Genomic DNA, 16,634 nt, shown 5'->3' with positions numbered 1-16,634 from the left:
CCCTGACTTTGTCTATTGTTAAGTTCTTAATAAACACATACATGTAACACATGTCTTACTTTTTTCACCACTTTTTCCAACAGCACATTATCAGATCTCCAACTGCACATTTTTTCCCAACTACACATTTTTCCCCAACTGCACATTTTTTCCCAACTGCACATTTTTTCCAACTGCACATTTTGTGTGCAACTGCACACTAAAATAAAAAACCTGCATAAGGGTGTGTTCTTCACGTCACAGATGTGCTGAATCTTAACTCTCTTCTCTGGAACAGAGAGAGAGGAAAGGGGATGTTTCTTTTAGATTGAATTGTGTGTGTGTTTTTACTCACAATAATTTTGGGCCATATCAGTGCCTCTCCTGGACATCAACGGCCAGGGAGTTCCACAGGGGAGGAGCCAATGCCCGGAAGGCACTGCTCTGATTGGACACCTCCCTCATCAGACCTTGTTATGGCTTTGCACAAAGTCAGCTGCTTCCTGGGCTTGATTTTTGGATATGTGGACAACTTTGAATAAAGCTGCCTTTCATTTCTGGCTTCTTTTATTTCATTTCCTTTTATGTTATTTCCTGGGGAGGCTCCTAGCCCTCCTTAAATTAACGTTCTATTTGGATTCCATTGGATCTCCTACCTTGGATCCTGGGACTTGGAATAGGCAACTATAAGTCCTTCTTCATCTGTCTTTGGGCTAACTGCTACAGCGTGCAGCATGGCAATATAGCAAGCTTTCACCAGGGAGGTGGTAGAAGACTGGAAGCAAATGCAGAATTTTAAAAAGGGCTAACTGTAGGTAATTTTGAATTTTGCCAGCTGCATGTAAGAGCCACTTCACCTTCTGCTGCAATCCAGGTCATTCCACATCTTATTTTTCAGTTAATCTTTGCATTATATTTTGTCCAAAATTTATATATAATGCGCCTGTATATACCTCTGGTTTCTTGTGTATTGTGCTTTCGTTGCACAAATCTGATTCCTTGTTTATCTGCTGTAAATCTGCCTCTGGTCATATCTGTTTCCACCCTCTCACCAACTGAACCAAAGAAACAACCTCATTTTCCGTTAGACTTGTAAAGCTTTTTAAAGAAATTATCAAAGCCTCATCTGGAATACAGACAAGGCAAACAAATCCACCTGGGTCTTCTGTGGTGTAAGCTCACCCTAAGAAGCACTCTCCTCTAAGCTGCCTCTTCCCAACTTTGATGAATCTGACTGAATTCTGTGCTGCTGCTGCCATAAAGAACTCTGCCCTAACCTGCATAAACATATTTAATATGGCCACATGTGGCATCCATGAAAGACAACTCAGTGGCACCTCTGTACATCCAAAATGCATCACTTTGTAAACAGCGTTCAGTCGGGCATATTTGCAAATTCCTTAATGGTTCACGCTCATGTCCATTCTAAATAGTTTTTGTGTTATTTCTTTCTGCTGAGATGACTGAGGAGCTCAAAATATTGCCAATACTCCCACAGATGCACACCTCCAGGCATGCAGAAGGACAACTATCATCTCCCCAAACATATCTGGCCTTTTGAAACAAGGGGAACACATAGTCATGATTAAGAACTGGGCATGGCCATTTTTGCCCTGTGGCTGGCAGCAAAGCTGGTCCAATCCTGCCAGGAGGCAGATGAGCCTGGGCGAACGCATCTCCTCAGGATGCATGTGACTTTGGGGCTGGTGTCACTTACTGGAAAGCAGCCTGAGGCCAAACTTTCCTGCAACAGCTGCTTACCCATCAGGAAGTCTAGGTTGGAAATACATTCCCTTACATCTTTCCTTTCCACATCCAGGTGTTGTTGTTGAACATGGCATGGGGATGTCAGAGCAATTCCCCGATCCGGTAGGGAGGAAAGACGAAACTCCAGGCAGGTGCAGGTACAAAGGCTTTTATTCAGACTACACGTGTAGGACCATAGAACAGTAGAGTTGGAAGGGACCCATGCGGCCATCAAGTCCAACCCCCTGCTCAGTGCAGGAATCCACCCTAAGTCTACCTGACAGATGGTTGTCCAGCTGCCTCTTGAAGGCCTCTAGTGTGGGAGAGCCAGGCAGCCTCCAGCAGGCAAGCTGAAGGACAGACTCTCCAGCCATGACCCACACAGAGCAAACTTTCATACATCCAGAGTTGCTCTGGAGAAATCATACTTTCCCCCCTCCGTCCCACCATCACTTTTTCCATAAACGAAACTATTCTACATAAAACAATGATCAATATTTTGGCACCAATGACCGGTACAAACGTTACTTTTTGTTCCTGATAAGTGCTCCAAGGGCAGCTGGAAAGTCCCGGAGCCTGCTCTCAAAACTGGTAAAATTGCCCCATCAGGGGTCCTGAGGTATTTTGGAAAAGGAAGGATGTGATCATCCTGTCCAAGAGATATGCAGGGCTCTCAAATGCAAGGTTCTCAGATATGAACTTCTGGAAAGAGTGATGAGTGACCGGGAGGGGCTAGGAGCCAGTGTGTGGGCGAAAAGTTCATGACGGCCTTGAATCGCCTCTAGTCTGGCTTTTCACAATTTATTAATTCAGCAAAGGTGGGGGCAAAGTGCTAAAGAAAGATTTCTGGGGTGCTTGTGTGCTTTTCACCTGAGACAGGAACAATGGGACTTTTTTCAGATTTCCCTGTCAGGGACACGTCCCAGTGGTTGGGAGAGGCTGCGTCAGGGCTTTAGGCTGCACGGCAGGGCGCAGGGCAAACTGCAGGCCCCCAGTGTTGGGGTGGGGTGGGGGTATGATGGTGCCTTGTTGCCATGATAGCCTGATGTGCGCTGCACACACAGCGTGGCCTGCATGGAAGAAGCAGCTGTAGCTGCTGGAAATGCTGGAAGGAGCGCACCAGATTTCAGAATATTTCAGAGTTACTAACACAAATTCTGAAGTGAGGGCTGTTTCTTGGTTTCCAAATGAAACATTTGGAACCATAAAATCAAGATTTGGAAAGCGCCGCCTTATGCATGGCTCCCCCCACTCCGTAAGCAAAATCTTTCTAAGAAGAAACTTACTTGGGGGTGGGGGCAGCAACTTCCTGCCACCCATCATATTATCTAATAAATAGGTTACTGCTCAGATACAAAGCACTTTTATCTTGCAAAGGACTTCATACATCATAGATGGGGCATAAGGGAAAGAGAATTACGTAAGAATAAGAGTACATGAGCAGGGGGTTGGACTCGATGGCCTTGTAGGCCCCTTCCAACTCTGCTATTCTATGATTCTATGAAAATGCCCCCTCCTGGCACAGACCAAAGGCCTCTCTAGTCCAGCACCCTTTCCCCACAGCTAAATGCCTCAGTGAGAAGCCCACAGCAGGGCATGAAGGAAATGCTGCTGTGCCCCCACAACTGGTGTACGTGGGCACACTGCCCCTGATCCTGGAGGTAGCCCAGAGCCATCAGGACCAGTAGCCGCTGATAGCCTGATCCTTCATGAATGTGCCCAATCCCCTTTGGAAGCCACCTATGGTGGCAGCTATCACGACAGCCTGCTGTCATAAGTTCTGCTGTCCAGTTTTGCTATACAAGTTTTTTTTTTAAAAAAAAAAGACTTGTGTTTTCCTTTCTTGGTAAGAGTCAAGTTCATGTATGTTTCAAGCTGGGCAATGAAAATTCTAGAGACATCTGTGGGCAAAATGGGAATAAACCCAAGCTTGCACTGGATGTCTGATCCCAGCTGCCTCGTATTTTGCTAGGCGGGGCAGAAGTACATTCTACTTTTCCCTCCAGCGGTCCTTGAACTAGCAGATTCTCCCCTGGTAAAAGTGCTTTTAATTCTGCTAATCACAGTTTGCTCCCAACTACAGAAGGAAATGTGAGAAGCTTTGCATCTTTTCCCTATCTGTTATTGCAGAAATGCCAACTCAAGTGCCGTAATCACAAGTCTTGCAATGTTAGTAGTTTTGCAAAGCCTGACATTGCAAAGCTCCGCAAAAAGCAAGGCTCCCTGCTTTCATTTTTTAAAAGCAATTTTCTAGACTTCATGGCTGCAGAGAAAACTTTGAAAATATCTCCTTTCTCTTCTCAAGCTGCAGAAAGCCAAACAGAAATTAAAAGAGCTTTTCATTTGAATTTTGATGGTTTAAAAAAACCCAACATGAGCTTAAGATTTTAGGTGTCTCACGACTGTAAACACCTGGGGTTAAATATGCCAATTCTACTGCTAACCCAACCTATAGAAAGTAGGAGACCAGGAGCTACTGCCTGAGAGATCAAGGCCAGACCTACACCTTGTGTCAAATCAATACAGATGTGTGGACTAGAAAGCAGAAAATAACAGAATGAGGTTCGTCAGACAAGCGTTTTATCGCATGCTCGCTACTGATCACTTACGGATGTGCGTGTGTCCTTTAGCGGATGACGTCCGCCTCCTGCTCCTTCTGCTCATTTTTCAGTTGCAAAATAGACTCCTTTTAATCCAACTTTTTAATATAAAAAACAATAACCACAGAATGTGCCGCAATCTCCTGCTCTGTGCAGGAAAAGAGGCACGATAAAAACGGCCCATGAATGGGTCACATGGTCTTTGTTTACTTCCTCTTTCCACTCAGGGCAGAAGTAATTAATGACAAAACAGGGGCGGAGAAGCGATGGAAAGGAAACACTATTTCCCCCCGTGTTATGACACTCTATGAAAGTGGTATATGAAAGGTGCCCTGTGCCACACCAGTTTTCATAGAATCATAGAATCATAGAACAGCAGAGTTGGAAGGGGCCTACAAGATCATCGACTTCAACCCCCTGCTCAATGCAGGAATCCACCCTAAAGCATCCCTGACAGATGGTTGTCCAGCTGCCTCTTGAAGGCCTCTAGTGTGGGAGAGCCCATGACCTCCCTAGGTAACTGATTCCATTGTCGTACTTCTCTAACAGTCAGGAAGTTTTTCCTGATGTCCAGCTGGAATCTGGCTTCCTTTATCTTGAACCCGTTATTCCGTGTCCTGCACTCTGGGAGGATCAAGAAGAGATCCTGGCCCTCCTCTGTGTGACAACCTTTTAAGTATTTGAAGAGTGCTCTCATGTCTCCCCTCCATCTTCTCTTCTCCAGGCGAAACATGCCCAGTTCTTTCAGTCTCTCTTCATAGGGCTTTGTTTCCAGACCCCTGATCATCCTGGTTGCCCTCCTCTGAACACGCTCCAGCTTGTCTGCGTCCTTCTTGAATTGTGGAGCAGTTCACTTCAGTACTGCTATGAAGCAGTAGTGTACATCTAGGGTCTTAGCACTATGATTACAGGGATTCTGATATCATAAGAACATAAGAAGAGCCCTGATGCTGGATCAGACCGAAGGTCCATCTAGTCCATCACTCTGTTCACACAGTGGCCAACCAGCCATCGGCCAGGGATAAACAAGCAGGACATGGTGCAAAAGCACCCTCCCACCCATGTTCCCCAGCAACTGGTGCACATAGGCTTACTGCCTCAAATACTGATGATAGCACACAACCATCAGGGCTAGTAACCATTGATGGCCTTTGCCTCCAGGAATTTATTCCACCCCCTTTTGAAGCTATCATTAATTTCATCACTGTAGGCTTCAAAATGGAACGAGACTCATCTCAATTAGTTACCCTCACGATGACACAAGATGATGTAAATGCACATGATTCTCTTTATTGCCCCACCCCCTTCCCATGCGTGGTCGTATGTATGTAAAAGCTTTTGAGCTTAGATCTTAATAAGAAGGCTGCTTCAGGATCTTTTCCACACCGCGAAGTGCATCCTCGAAAACAGCCCCTGCTTCTAATGTAGTGTTCTTTTCCCATGTACAATACTCAGGGTTGGCATCAGAGGTTGGCATGGCTGGGCACCTGCTGGGGACCACAGCCCTGCCAGGGCCCCACTGACAACCCTCAGAGCCACCTGGCCCTGCTGCGAGTCCTGTCCATTGCTGCCACTGCTTGTTCCGCTTCTCCCCTTTCCAAGCATGCAAGCTGGGACCAGAGTGAGGCCCTCCTTCATTTTTCCTGTGTTCTCCCTTTGGGCAGTTGTACAAACTAGGGCTGTGCACAGACCTCCCCCCCACCGATCAGATCCGGATCCCGATCCACAACTTCTGGATTGGGTCCGCTCTGCCCTGTGTTGATCCGCCTATGGTCCACTCCGCTCCGCTGCAGAGCTCCGGATCCGAATTGGAGCTCCGCGGCAGTGGTGGCAGGTAAGGCCCCCCCACCCCCTCAAAACTTACCTGCCTCCATCGTGGTCCAGCAGCAGCTTCAAGTGAGGCTGAGGACTCAAACAGGAAGAGCGCGGCCTGGTCTTCCGGTTTGAATCCTCGGCCTCAGTTGAAACCGCTGCCGGACCGCAATGGAGCCAGGTAAGCCAAACTCCTCCCTGCCCCCCTCCCCTCTGCCACTGTCACTGCACAGACTACGGCACCAGCGGTGGCGCCAGGTAAGGCCCCCCTCCCTCCTTACCTGGCTCCATCGCAGTCCAGCGGCGGCTTCACCTGAGGCTGAGGCTCAAAGCGGAAGGGCAGGCCGCGCTTGTGGCCTGCTCTTCCAGTTTGAGCCTCAGCCTCAGGTGAAGCTGCCACCAGACTGCGATGGACGCAGGTAAGACCCCTTGCCCCCTTACCTGGCTGTGCCGCCATCACTGCACGGACTGCAGCGGCACCAGGTAAACCCCCCTCCCTCCACACTTACCTTTTTTTTGGAGCTCCGGATCGAGGCGAAGGATTCGCTTTGTCTCAATCCACTTCGTCTCAATCCGCAGCTCCCCCGACCCAATCAGTCTCCACCTTTGGCGGAGGCGAATCAGGCCACTCCGCTATTGCTTCTATGAACTGAACCGAAGCAGAGCACAGCCCTAGTACAAACTAAGTTCAAACAATGGGAGAATGGAAAGTGAATTGGTTGCGAAGACTAGGGCCACAGCTAGACCTAAGGTTTATCCTGGGATCATCCAGGGTTCGCCCCTGCCTGAGCACTGGATCCCCTGTGTGTCACCTAGATGAACAGGTTTGACCCCTGGACGATCCAGGGATAAACCTTAGGTCTAGCTATGGCCTAGGTGAACCTATTCAGGTAGGGGGGTTCCATGGAGGACATCTTGCCCAAGGGTGCTCCAAAACCTGGAGCAGGCACTATTCAGGATGGCCAGATGGGAGACAAGCATGAATGCACTACTAGTCAAGAGCATAAGAGCTTAGCAATGTCCGCCCAGCCCATCCAGCGTGAAGGTAGGCTGGATGTAGCTTCTGCCAGCCAGGTTCCTCTCAGGAGTGGTTATCAACCAGCTCACACCTGTTTCTCTCCTCCTTCTTTGGGGTCCAGATTCAAATGTGAGCAAAAGTGTTCCACCCTAGCAAGTGGGATAGGATACAAATCCCCTTGGCTTGGAGAGGCACTAGCCATCAATTACCATTAATCAAGATCTTTTTGTCTTGATTAATGTCTAATGCCAGAGAGAGTGCGTCATGAATGGGGAGCATTTTCCATCACCAAAGGGTAGTATATTCACAGGGCAATCAGTCTTCAGTTTCTTTTGAACAAATGGTTTGTAACAACTGACATAGCAAGTGAATGTTTTGCAAATTAATCCTCAGGAACCACTTAACAGCCAGGGTACTTTCCTTCCTAATATGCCCCCTCAGGGTTGTGCCTTCCACCCATCAGCGTTTGTTGAACATCAAATTATCTCTGGCTCGAGGCCTCTGGTCCTTCATTTGTTATTCAGTGGTTCTGCTTGGGGTGTCATAATGAAAGGAAAGAAATAAGTTGCTAAAATACTACATACAGAAGTTAGGGAACACTGACATGAACAAGTCCCAATGAATAAAGAAACAAAAGAAAATGAAACTTCAGTCTTTAATACCCTGCATGCATTAAAATGCCCGAATTCCGTTCCTAAATTCAAACAGCATTTCGTTTTGAGTTCCACTGAACTATTAATTAAGGCTTAAATGAGTATTTGAAGTGAACATAATATTCAGCACAGTTAACAAATTTAGTAAGTGCCCATTTGAATTAAAAATTCAGTTCTGATTGGTAGATTTCATAAATGAAATCCAGTGGGATGTATTTGGCTCTTTTTTTACTCAGCCATTTGCTAGTCTCATTCATATATATATATATATATATATATATATATATATATATATATTACTTAATGTATGAACTGATTGCTCAGTGCTCTGGTTGTTTGATATTTTCTTACTTTGTTGTATTTCCCCCCTCTCTTTTTAAGATTGGTATTTTGCTGTTGATCTCCCCAGTTAATTAATCGGTAATTAGTGTTGGTAGTAATGAAGTAATCAAAGTCAAATTCCTACTCAATTAAACCAAACAGAACTACACAAAGTTGAGTTCTTTTGTTCTCTTCTGCTCTCCTTTGAAGAGAGGAGAACTGAAAAATGGATTAGGGCTTATTTATTTATTTATTTATTATTAATTACATTTCTATACCGCCCAATAGCCGGAGCTCTCTGGGCAGCTCACAAAAATTAAAACCATTCAAAGTATAAAACAACCATATAAAACCATAATATAAAATACAATATAAAAGCTCAACCAGATAAAAACAGCAGCAATGCAAAATTACAAATTTAAAACACCAAGTTAAATGTTATAGACTGTTAAAATACTGAGAGAATAAAAAGGTCTTCACCTGGCATCTAAAAGCATATAATGTAGGTGCCAAGCGAACCTCCTTAGGGAGCTCATTCCACAGCCGGTGTGCCACAGCAGAGAAGGCCCTCCTCCTGGTAGCCACCTGCCTCGCTTCCTTTGTCAGGGGCTCGCGGAGAAGGACCCCTGAGGATGGCCTTAGGGTCCGGGCAGGTACATACGGGAGGAGGCGTTCCTTCAAATAGCCTGGCCCCAAACCGTTTAGTGCTTTAAATGTTAATACCAGCACTTTGAATCGGGCCTGGACCTGGACTGGCTTGTCTACACCAGGGTTAGGCTGATGTGCGAGGTGTGGAGCTCCACACGGAGCTCCTGCCCAAGTGGAGCTCCTCACAGCTCTCACCTATGATTTCTGTTTTCTCCTCTTGCAACATTCATACAGAGGAGCAGAGCGGAGAGGATTACAAAAAGATAAATAGCGCAGAGCGAATGAATGGACAGAAATGCTCCTAACTTTCACTCACAACACAACAAATTGGTTTCGGGCAATGAAATTAATTGGAAGGTGGCTCAGGACAGGCGAGGAGACGTTCTGCTTCATTCAATAATCCATGGGCAAGGAACTAATTGGCATGGGATGTGATAGCGAAGCCGCCTGAGACAGGCCCGTGGATGGAGTCCAAGGGCAACTCTGGTCTTCATCAGTTTCAAAGGAAAGGAAAAAGAAGACCGAAAAGGTTTCTGATACTCAGGGGCTCCCAAGGTTTGCAGGAAAAGGTTGGTTTTTAATGGTGAACTCCCTTCCCCACCCCTCCCCTCCCCTCCCCTCGTGTGGACTCGTGTGAACTCCTCTCATGTGAACTCCCCTCCCCTTGTGTGGTGCAGAGTGGTAAGCGGCAGTTTCTGCAGTTTCTGCAGCTGAAACTCTCCCCACGGCCTGAGTTCGATCCCAGCGGAAGCTGGTTCTCAGGCAGCTGGCTCAGTTCGACTCAGCCTTCCATCCTTCCGAGGTTGGTAAAATGAGTACCTAGATAGCGGGGGGGAAAGGTAACTGCGACTGGGGAACAAAGTCGCGCTACAAAGTCTGCCAAGAAAACCCTGCTACAAAGTCTGCCAAGAAAATGTCAGTGAAAGGAGGCGTCCCTCTAGGAGTCAGCAATGACTCAAGGGCTTTGCACGAGAGGTTCCTTTCCTTTCCCCCCCTCCCAAGAACCCGATTAGGACACGAACGTTGCTCTCCAGGAGGCTTACAACACTGGGGAGTGGCACAGGGGTGGGCAGGGGGTGGGGAATGGGGGGAATTGGCCCAGTTCCTAGCAACTTATGGCATTTATCCCCTAACCCTTATACCCCAACCCCCAAACACAGCCACACCCATCCCTGCAAGTCCTGGATGCTCTACACTGTTAAGCTAAGAAAGATGGAAAGAGGAGAGGGAGCGAGAGATGCATTTGGATCAGAGGGAAAAGGCTCCCTCCTAGCTGGGCTCCACTTCACGAAAGCTCATGCTGTAATAGAGGCAGCGGCCTTTAAGGTGTCGCACAAGACCCTTTGCCGCTTTCAGCTTTCCAAGGAGTCTCTCAGCTGTGAAGTCAGCTGAGCCCCCTAAGAGCCTGAGCTGCCCAACTGACCCCCAGCCACACCCACGAGCCTGAGTGGGGCGGGCGTGAGTCCCCCTGCCCTTGCCCCAGGGCAGGCAAGCTGGCTTTCGTGGCTACTTGGCTCCACGCTGGCCTGCAGCTGGAAACGTGGCTGCTGCTGTGGTGGCATTCTTCTGGAGTGTGGTAGTGGCTTCCGTGTTCTGAACTGGGCCAGAACAGTGGGGTGTCAATATGAATGTCAAAACGCTCTCATTGTCACAGGCTAGGGACAAGCTGATATCGCTCTGGTCTGCTTCTGTTGCCCGGAACGGACTCTGGGAGCGCCTGGGGAAAAGAGGTGGCGTTGATGTGGTTCAAGGCCGGGCAAAGAGCTCCCCGTTCAAGGGCTCTGATGGCCCTGGGGGGATGGGACCAAACCCTGAATTCTTTGGACTGAAGCACTGAGTGAGCTGAACTCTCTCACCCCACCCCCTCACCCCCAACACTGCCTCTTTCTGTCTTTGTTCAGACGTCCCACTTTGAAAGGTCTCCGCACAGTGCAGCCTGTCAGGAAACATTTTGTGGCTGGTCATGCTGCAGACTTCTCACAAGCTTGCAAGCACATTAGGCAGGGGTGGGGGAGCCCTGCTGCAGGACAGGAAGGGGGCAAAATGGCCCTCTCTCACAAAGCCTTTAATTTTTAAAAGGCATGCTCAGGAGTGTGGCGGCCGGCGGCTCACAGGCACATAGGAACCCAAGGGCATCCCTGAGGCTGCAATATCCGATGACAGCCAGGCAGTGCTGGAGGACGCATTTCAGGTGGTGCTTGAGCCAAGAGCCGGGCCCCGGCATCCCCTGTGCGACATCGCAAGGACCCCTGGCTGCAGCTCCTGGAACGCGCCCCGCAGTCCCATGGGGTGTGAAGTGCATTGGGCTATTTCTAGTTCACCCAGTGCTGGGAAGGTGTGATGGCCTCACCACATGCGCAGAGCCTCAAAGGACTCCACGATGCCACAAGCAAGTCACATTCTTTACGCTGAGGACATCGCACCACCACCTTGCTAGCTAGGTCCTTTGCTGACACATGCCTGGATTACAGCAATGATCAACATGCTGCTGCGAGAGATGGTTCTCCTGCATGTGATCTCTCTCCCCGCCTCGCCAGCCATTTCCGTGGCAGGAGCAGGACAAGTCCCACACAACCAAACCTGGCCCAGAGCCAGGGCTCCTCGGGAGTTTGCACAGGACGGACGGCACTCTTCCGAAGCAGGCCAGAACTCCCGCGTGATGCTTTGTGAATTCTCTGGATTCTGAACCACCTTTCCCTTGAGCTCCTTGGCTCTCCCTCTAGCCCTCACTCACTCCCACGGGCAGGGAATCCCCAGGAAGCAGGACTGCAGTGGCTCGGATCCTTCCTTTCTGGTTATTGCCTTTGGGCATCACGGCATGTATGGGGTGTGGGTGCATGCGTGCGTGCATGCATGTGCGTGGCTGCCACTGAGCCATTTCACCATCCTCCACACATCTCCCTGATAAGGTCTAGTAGCAACATTGCACGGCTTGCCAGCCACAAAGGGCTAGCAGCTCATTCCCCTCTCTTCAGTTCATAGGCGGCTTCCAGGGGCTGAGGGAAAGTTGGAGGCAATGGTGCCACGTTGTGTGTTTAAAACACACACAGATGTTTTGACCAAGATGGGCGGAGGGATGTGAGTCAGCCGCATCCACGGGCTCCTTGGCTCACCCCTTCTTTTTAGTCTCCTCCTGCTGTCAGAAGTTAAGATTGTCAGCTCCTGAGGGCAGAAACCTTGCTTCTTTGTTTATTTTCAGAGGGGTGTTGGTCTATTCCAGCAAAAGCAGCAAATAGTTTGTTCTTTGTTTATGTTGCTCTGCGAAGTTCCTAGAGTAGCAGCTGCAGCAACAACAGCAGCAGCAACAACAACAAAAATAGGGGAGGAAAGGAAAGGAACCTCTCGTGCAAGCACTGAGTCATTACTGACTCTTGGAAGGACGCCAGCTTTCGCTGACGTTTTCTTGGCAGGCCTTATAGCGGGGTGGTTTGCCATTGCCTTCCCCGGCCATATTACCTTTCCCCCAGCTAGCTGGGTATTCATTTTACCAACCTCGGGAGGATGGAAGGCTGAGTCGACCTGAGCCGGCTGCCTGAGAACCAGCTTCCGCTGGGATCGAACGCAGGCCGTGGGGAGATACAATTGAAATAGTGTGTGTGTGTGTGTGTGTGTGTGTGTGTGTGTGTGTGAGAGAGAGAGAGAGAGAGAGAGAGAGAGAGAGAGAGATGTTGAAAATCAATGTCCTTTGCTGCTTATAACAATTGCACCAGAGAAGCTTGATTACAGGGCATAGGAGAATAGGAGATGAAGCCTTGGAGCATATAAACCTTTCTTTCCTAATACCAAGGATGCTTTAGGCAACCTGAGCAAGTAGCAGCAGAACACACAACCTTGATGCGATTGGCAGGTGAGGTGAGGTGACGGCAGAGCTCCTAGAACGGCACAGTGGTGTATTTGACCAACTAGAGCTATCTCCAGCTTTGGGGGCACTTTGACCTCTGAAATCCTCATTCCTATTAATGTCTGGTGAAATGCACAGAACTTACAGACCATCCCAGAATTCCTTCTGCCAGGACTGCCAAGTTGCACAGGACATGGCAGGAGCTGAGGCATTGCATACCAAATGCTATTTTGGGCTGCATTAATAGAAGTATAGCTTCCAAATGTGAAGTACTGATTCCCCTCTATTCAGCACTAGTTAGGCCTCATCTAGAGTATTGCATCCAGTTCTGGGCTCCACAATTCAAGAAGGATGCAGACAAGCTGGAGCGTTTTCAGAGGAGGGCAACAAGGATGATCAGGGATCTGGAAACAAAGCCCTATGAAGAGAGACTGAGAGAACTGGGCATGTTTAGTCTGGAGAAAAGAAGATTGAGGGGAGACATGATAGCACTCTTCAAACACAGAAGTCACACAGAAGAGGACCAGGATCTCTTCTCGATCATCCCAGGGAGCAGGATGCAGAATAATGGGCTCAAGTTACAGGAAGCCAGGTTCTGGCTGGACATCAGGAAATATGTCCTGACTGTTAGAGCAGTACGACAATAAACCAATTCCCTAGGGAGGTCGTGGGCGCTCCCACACTAGAGGCCTTCAAGAGGCAGGTGGACAGCCATCGCACTGAGCAGGGGGTTGGACTCAATGGCCTTATAGTTCCCCCCCAACTCTATCATTCTATGAATCTAAGACAAGTAATTCACCCAAGAAACTGAGTACAGAGGAAAGGTCTGAACCCCAAAACTAATCCACATATTTGACCCTATAGAAGCACAACAAAATATCCATTTAAGGTTGTAATCATACACATGTTTACATGGAACTATTTGGAAATTAGTTCTGAGTAGACCTACATAGCATTGCTCTACACCAAGCAAGATATAGCACTATGAAAGCGGTCTATGGGATGGGATGTATCAATGGGCCCCAACAGTTGTCAGTGCACTTCAATACCGCTATAAAGCAGTCGTGTGGCTCCTGGCTTTTATATACCACTTTCATAGTGCAATATCCTGCTTGGTATAGATGAGGCCCAGGTCTGCTGCTCGTAGTGAGGTCCACTTTAGCAGATGCCTGGAGTTATCTTCAGGCCAATTCATATGGTGTGGAGAAAATTGTAAACAGTGGGGTTGAAATGGCAAAGATCAAATGGTACAGACTGAGTACTGTGCTTATGCTGCATACATTTAAGCTTTAATTTAATGTTCACAGTCTGTTCTTTTTGCATTTCAAGGCCATTTAACTCCACTGTTTACAATTTTATCTCTACACACATGCACAGATATTCCTGCCAGCTGAGGATAACACCTCATGGAACCAATGAAGTCAACTTTAGCCTCCAAATGCTTATGCCATTATAAATGCATTAGTCTTTAAGGTGCCACAATTCATTTATTTTTTAACCCGTTCTAGTGATTGCAATGATGAAACTGAGAGTGGTAGATACTAGTATATGAGTCAACGTACATAATATGCCAGGTTATGATCTCAGAACCATACTTGTGCCTTTGTGGCACTGATCCATCCTCTCAAAGAGAGCCAGGTGGCAGCAGCTATTATTTTTGTGCATTGTTTTTGTTAATGCTGTATAAAGCCCTAAACAATGTGGGAACAGGATATTTAAGAGGGCATCTTCTCTCATATGAGCCTGCCTGGTCCCTGAAATCATCAAATGAGATGCTCCTGCTGGTTCTGCATGGACCTGAAGTGTGTTCAGAGTTGGGCAACCAGGATGATCAGGGGTCTGGAAACAAAGCCCTATGAAGAGAGACTGAATCAACTGGGCATGTTTAGCCTGGAGAAGAGAAGATGGAGGAGAGACATGAGAGCACTCTTCAAATATTTAAAAGGTTGTCACACAGAGGAGGGCCGGGATCTCTTCTTGATCCTCCCAGAGTGCAGGACACGGAATAACGGGCTCAAGTTAAAGGAAGCCAGATTCCGGCTGGACATCAGGAAAAACTTCCTGACTGTTAGTGCAGTACGACAATGGAACCAGTTACCTAGGGAGGTCATGGGCCCTCCCACACTAGAGTCCTTCAAGAGGCAGCTGGACAACCATCTGTCAGGGATGCTTTAGGGTGGATTCCTGCATTGAGCGGGGGGTTGGACTCGATGGCCTTATAGGCCCCTTCCAACTCTACTATTCTATGATTCTTTGACCTGTGGTCCATTTGGAGTCCACTTGAGTAGAGATTTCAGTGTATTGGCTCCCTCTCTATGGAACTCCCTTTTACCTGATGTCAGGCAAGCAGCAACATCGTTAGTTTTCAGATCCTGCTGAAGACATTTTTATTTAGAATAGCCTCCCCTGACTAGTCAGCCATGGTTTTATTGGTAAATCTGATTTTAAGGGTTTAAATTCTGTATTTTGATGATGATGGTGATGATGATGATGATGATCACATAAGAAGGGCCCTGCTGGATCAGACCAAGGGTCCATCTAGTCCAGCACTCTGCTCACACAGTGGCCGACCAGCTGTCAACCAGGGACCCACAAGCAGGACACGGTGCAACAGCACCCTCCCACCCCTGTTCTCCAGCAACTGGTGTATATAGGCTTGGTGATGATGAAGATGATGATGTTGATGATGATTCTCCTCCCCCTTTTATTATTCACTGCTCAGATATTTTATTGGGTGTAGAGTGATATATAAATCTTGTAAATAAAATGAATAAACAAAGATAATTTTATAGGCAAAGAAACCTGGAATGAATACAGATGCCAATAACTGCTGACGTAATACCTTGCCAACTTCTATGCTCAGCCTACCAGCCAATCTACTCACATGAATGCACCTATTGCTCCCATGCCAGTCCTCTGAAGTAGGCAAAGCTGAGCAACTGAAATTCTTGAAATCCACAGACGTGACCAGGGAGAAGAAAGTTGCTGCCGGAACACCACTTTATTCCGCCCACTTCTAAAGTTCTCAATACCAGGGGGAGATCTTTCCATAAATTGGACCCCACCACAGAGAAGGCCCATTTCCTGGCTGCTGTGAGATGGTGGTCTGCAGGTCATGGTACCACCAACAAGGCAGGTCTGTACTGGAGAAAAAGATCTGCCAGGTAATCTGGTCCCAAGGTGTTCAGGATGACATATGTCAACAGCAAGACCTTGCCCTTGGTTGGTTGGTTGGTTGGTTGGTTGGTTTGTCTATTAAAACATTTATATCCCACTCTATATCACAAGGCTTTCAAGGTGGCATACAGATAAAATCATAAATATAAAACAGAACAATGAATATACAATTTTAAAACAAATTAAACCATTAATAAGTTAAAACCAGTATGAAATTTTAAAACAGTAATAGCCAATTAAACCAAGACAGTGTACAGGCTGGTGGATTTAGCTATCAAAGGCTTTGTTAAAAAGCCATGTCTTAACCTGGCAGCGAAATGAAGCCAGTGTCGGTGCCAGTCAGGCCTCCAAGGGGAGGACATTCCACAGATGGGATGCCACCACAGAGAAAACCATCTCCCATGTCCCACCATAGTGTATATTAGGGCTGTGATCCGCTCTGATTCGGATCGCGAATCCGGAGCAGAGTGACCTGATCCGCCTCCACCAAAGGCGGATCCAAATCGGGTTGGGGGAGCTGCGGATTGAAGTGAAGCAGTTCGCCTCCATCTGGAGCTCGGAATGCAGGTAAGTGGGGGGAGGGGCTCACCTGGCGGCAGCGGCGCTGCAGTCCATGCAGTGACAGCAGCAGAGCCAGGTAAGGGGGCAGGGGGAAGGGGGCTTACCTGTCTCCGACATGGTCCAGCGCAGGCTTCAACTGAGGGCCAGGCGCCGGACTGCGATGGAGGCATGTAAGTGGGGGGGGAGGGAGGCTTACCTGGCTCCACCTCCACAGTCCGTACGGTGATGGCAGCTGAGCCAGGTAAGGAGGCGGGGGGATGGGGGCTTATTCAGCCCCC

The sequence above is a fragment of the Elgaria multicarinata genome, chromosome 9 (assembly GCF_023053635.1).
Source record: "Elgaria multicarinata webbii isolate HBS135686 ecotype San Diego chromosome 9, rElgMul1.1.pri, whole genome shotgun sequence".
In the NCBI taxonomy this organism is placed as follows: Eukaryota; Metazoa; Chordata; class Lepidosauria; order Squamata; family Anguidae; genus Elgaria; species Elgaria multicarinata.
The sequence above is the reverse complement of the archived record's forward strand: the minus strand, read 5'-3'. Positions refer to the sequence as shown.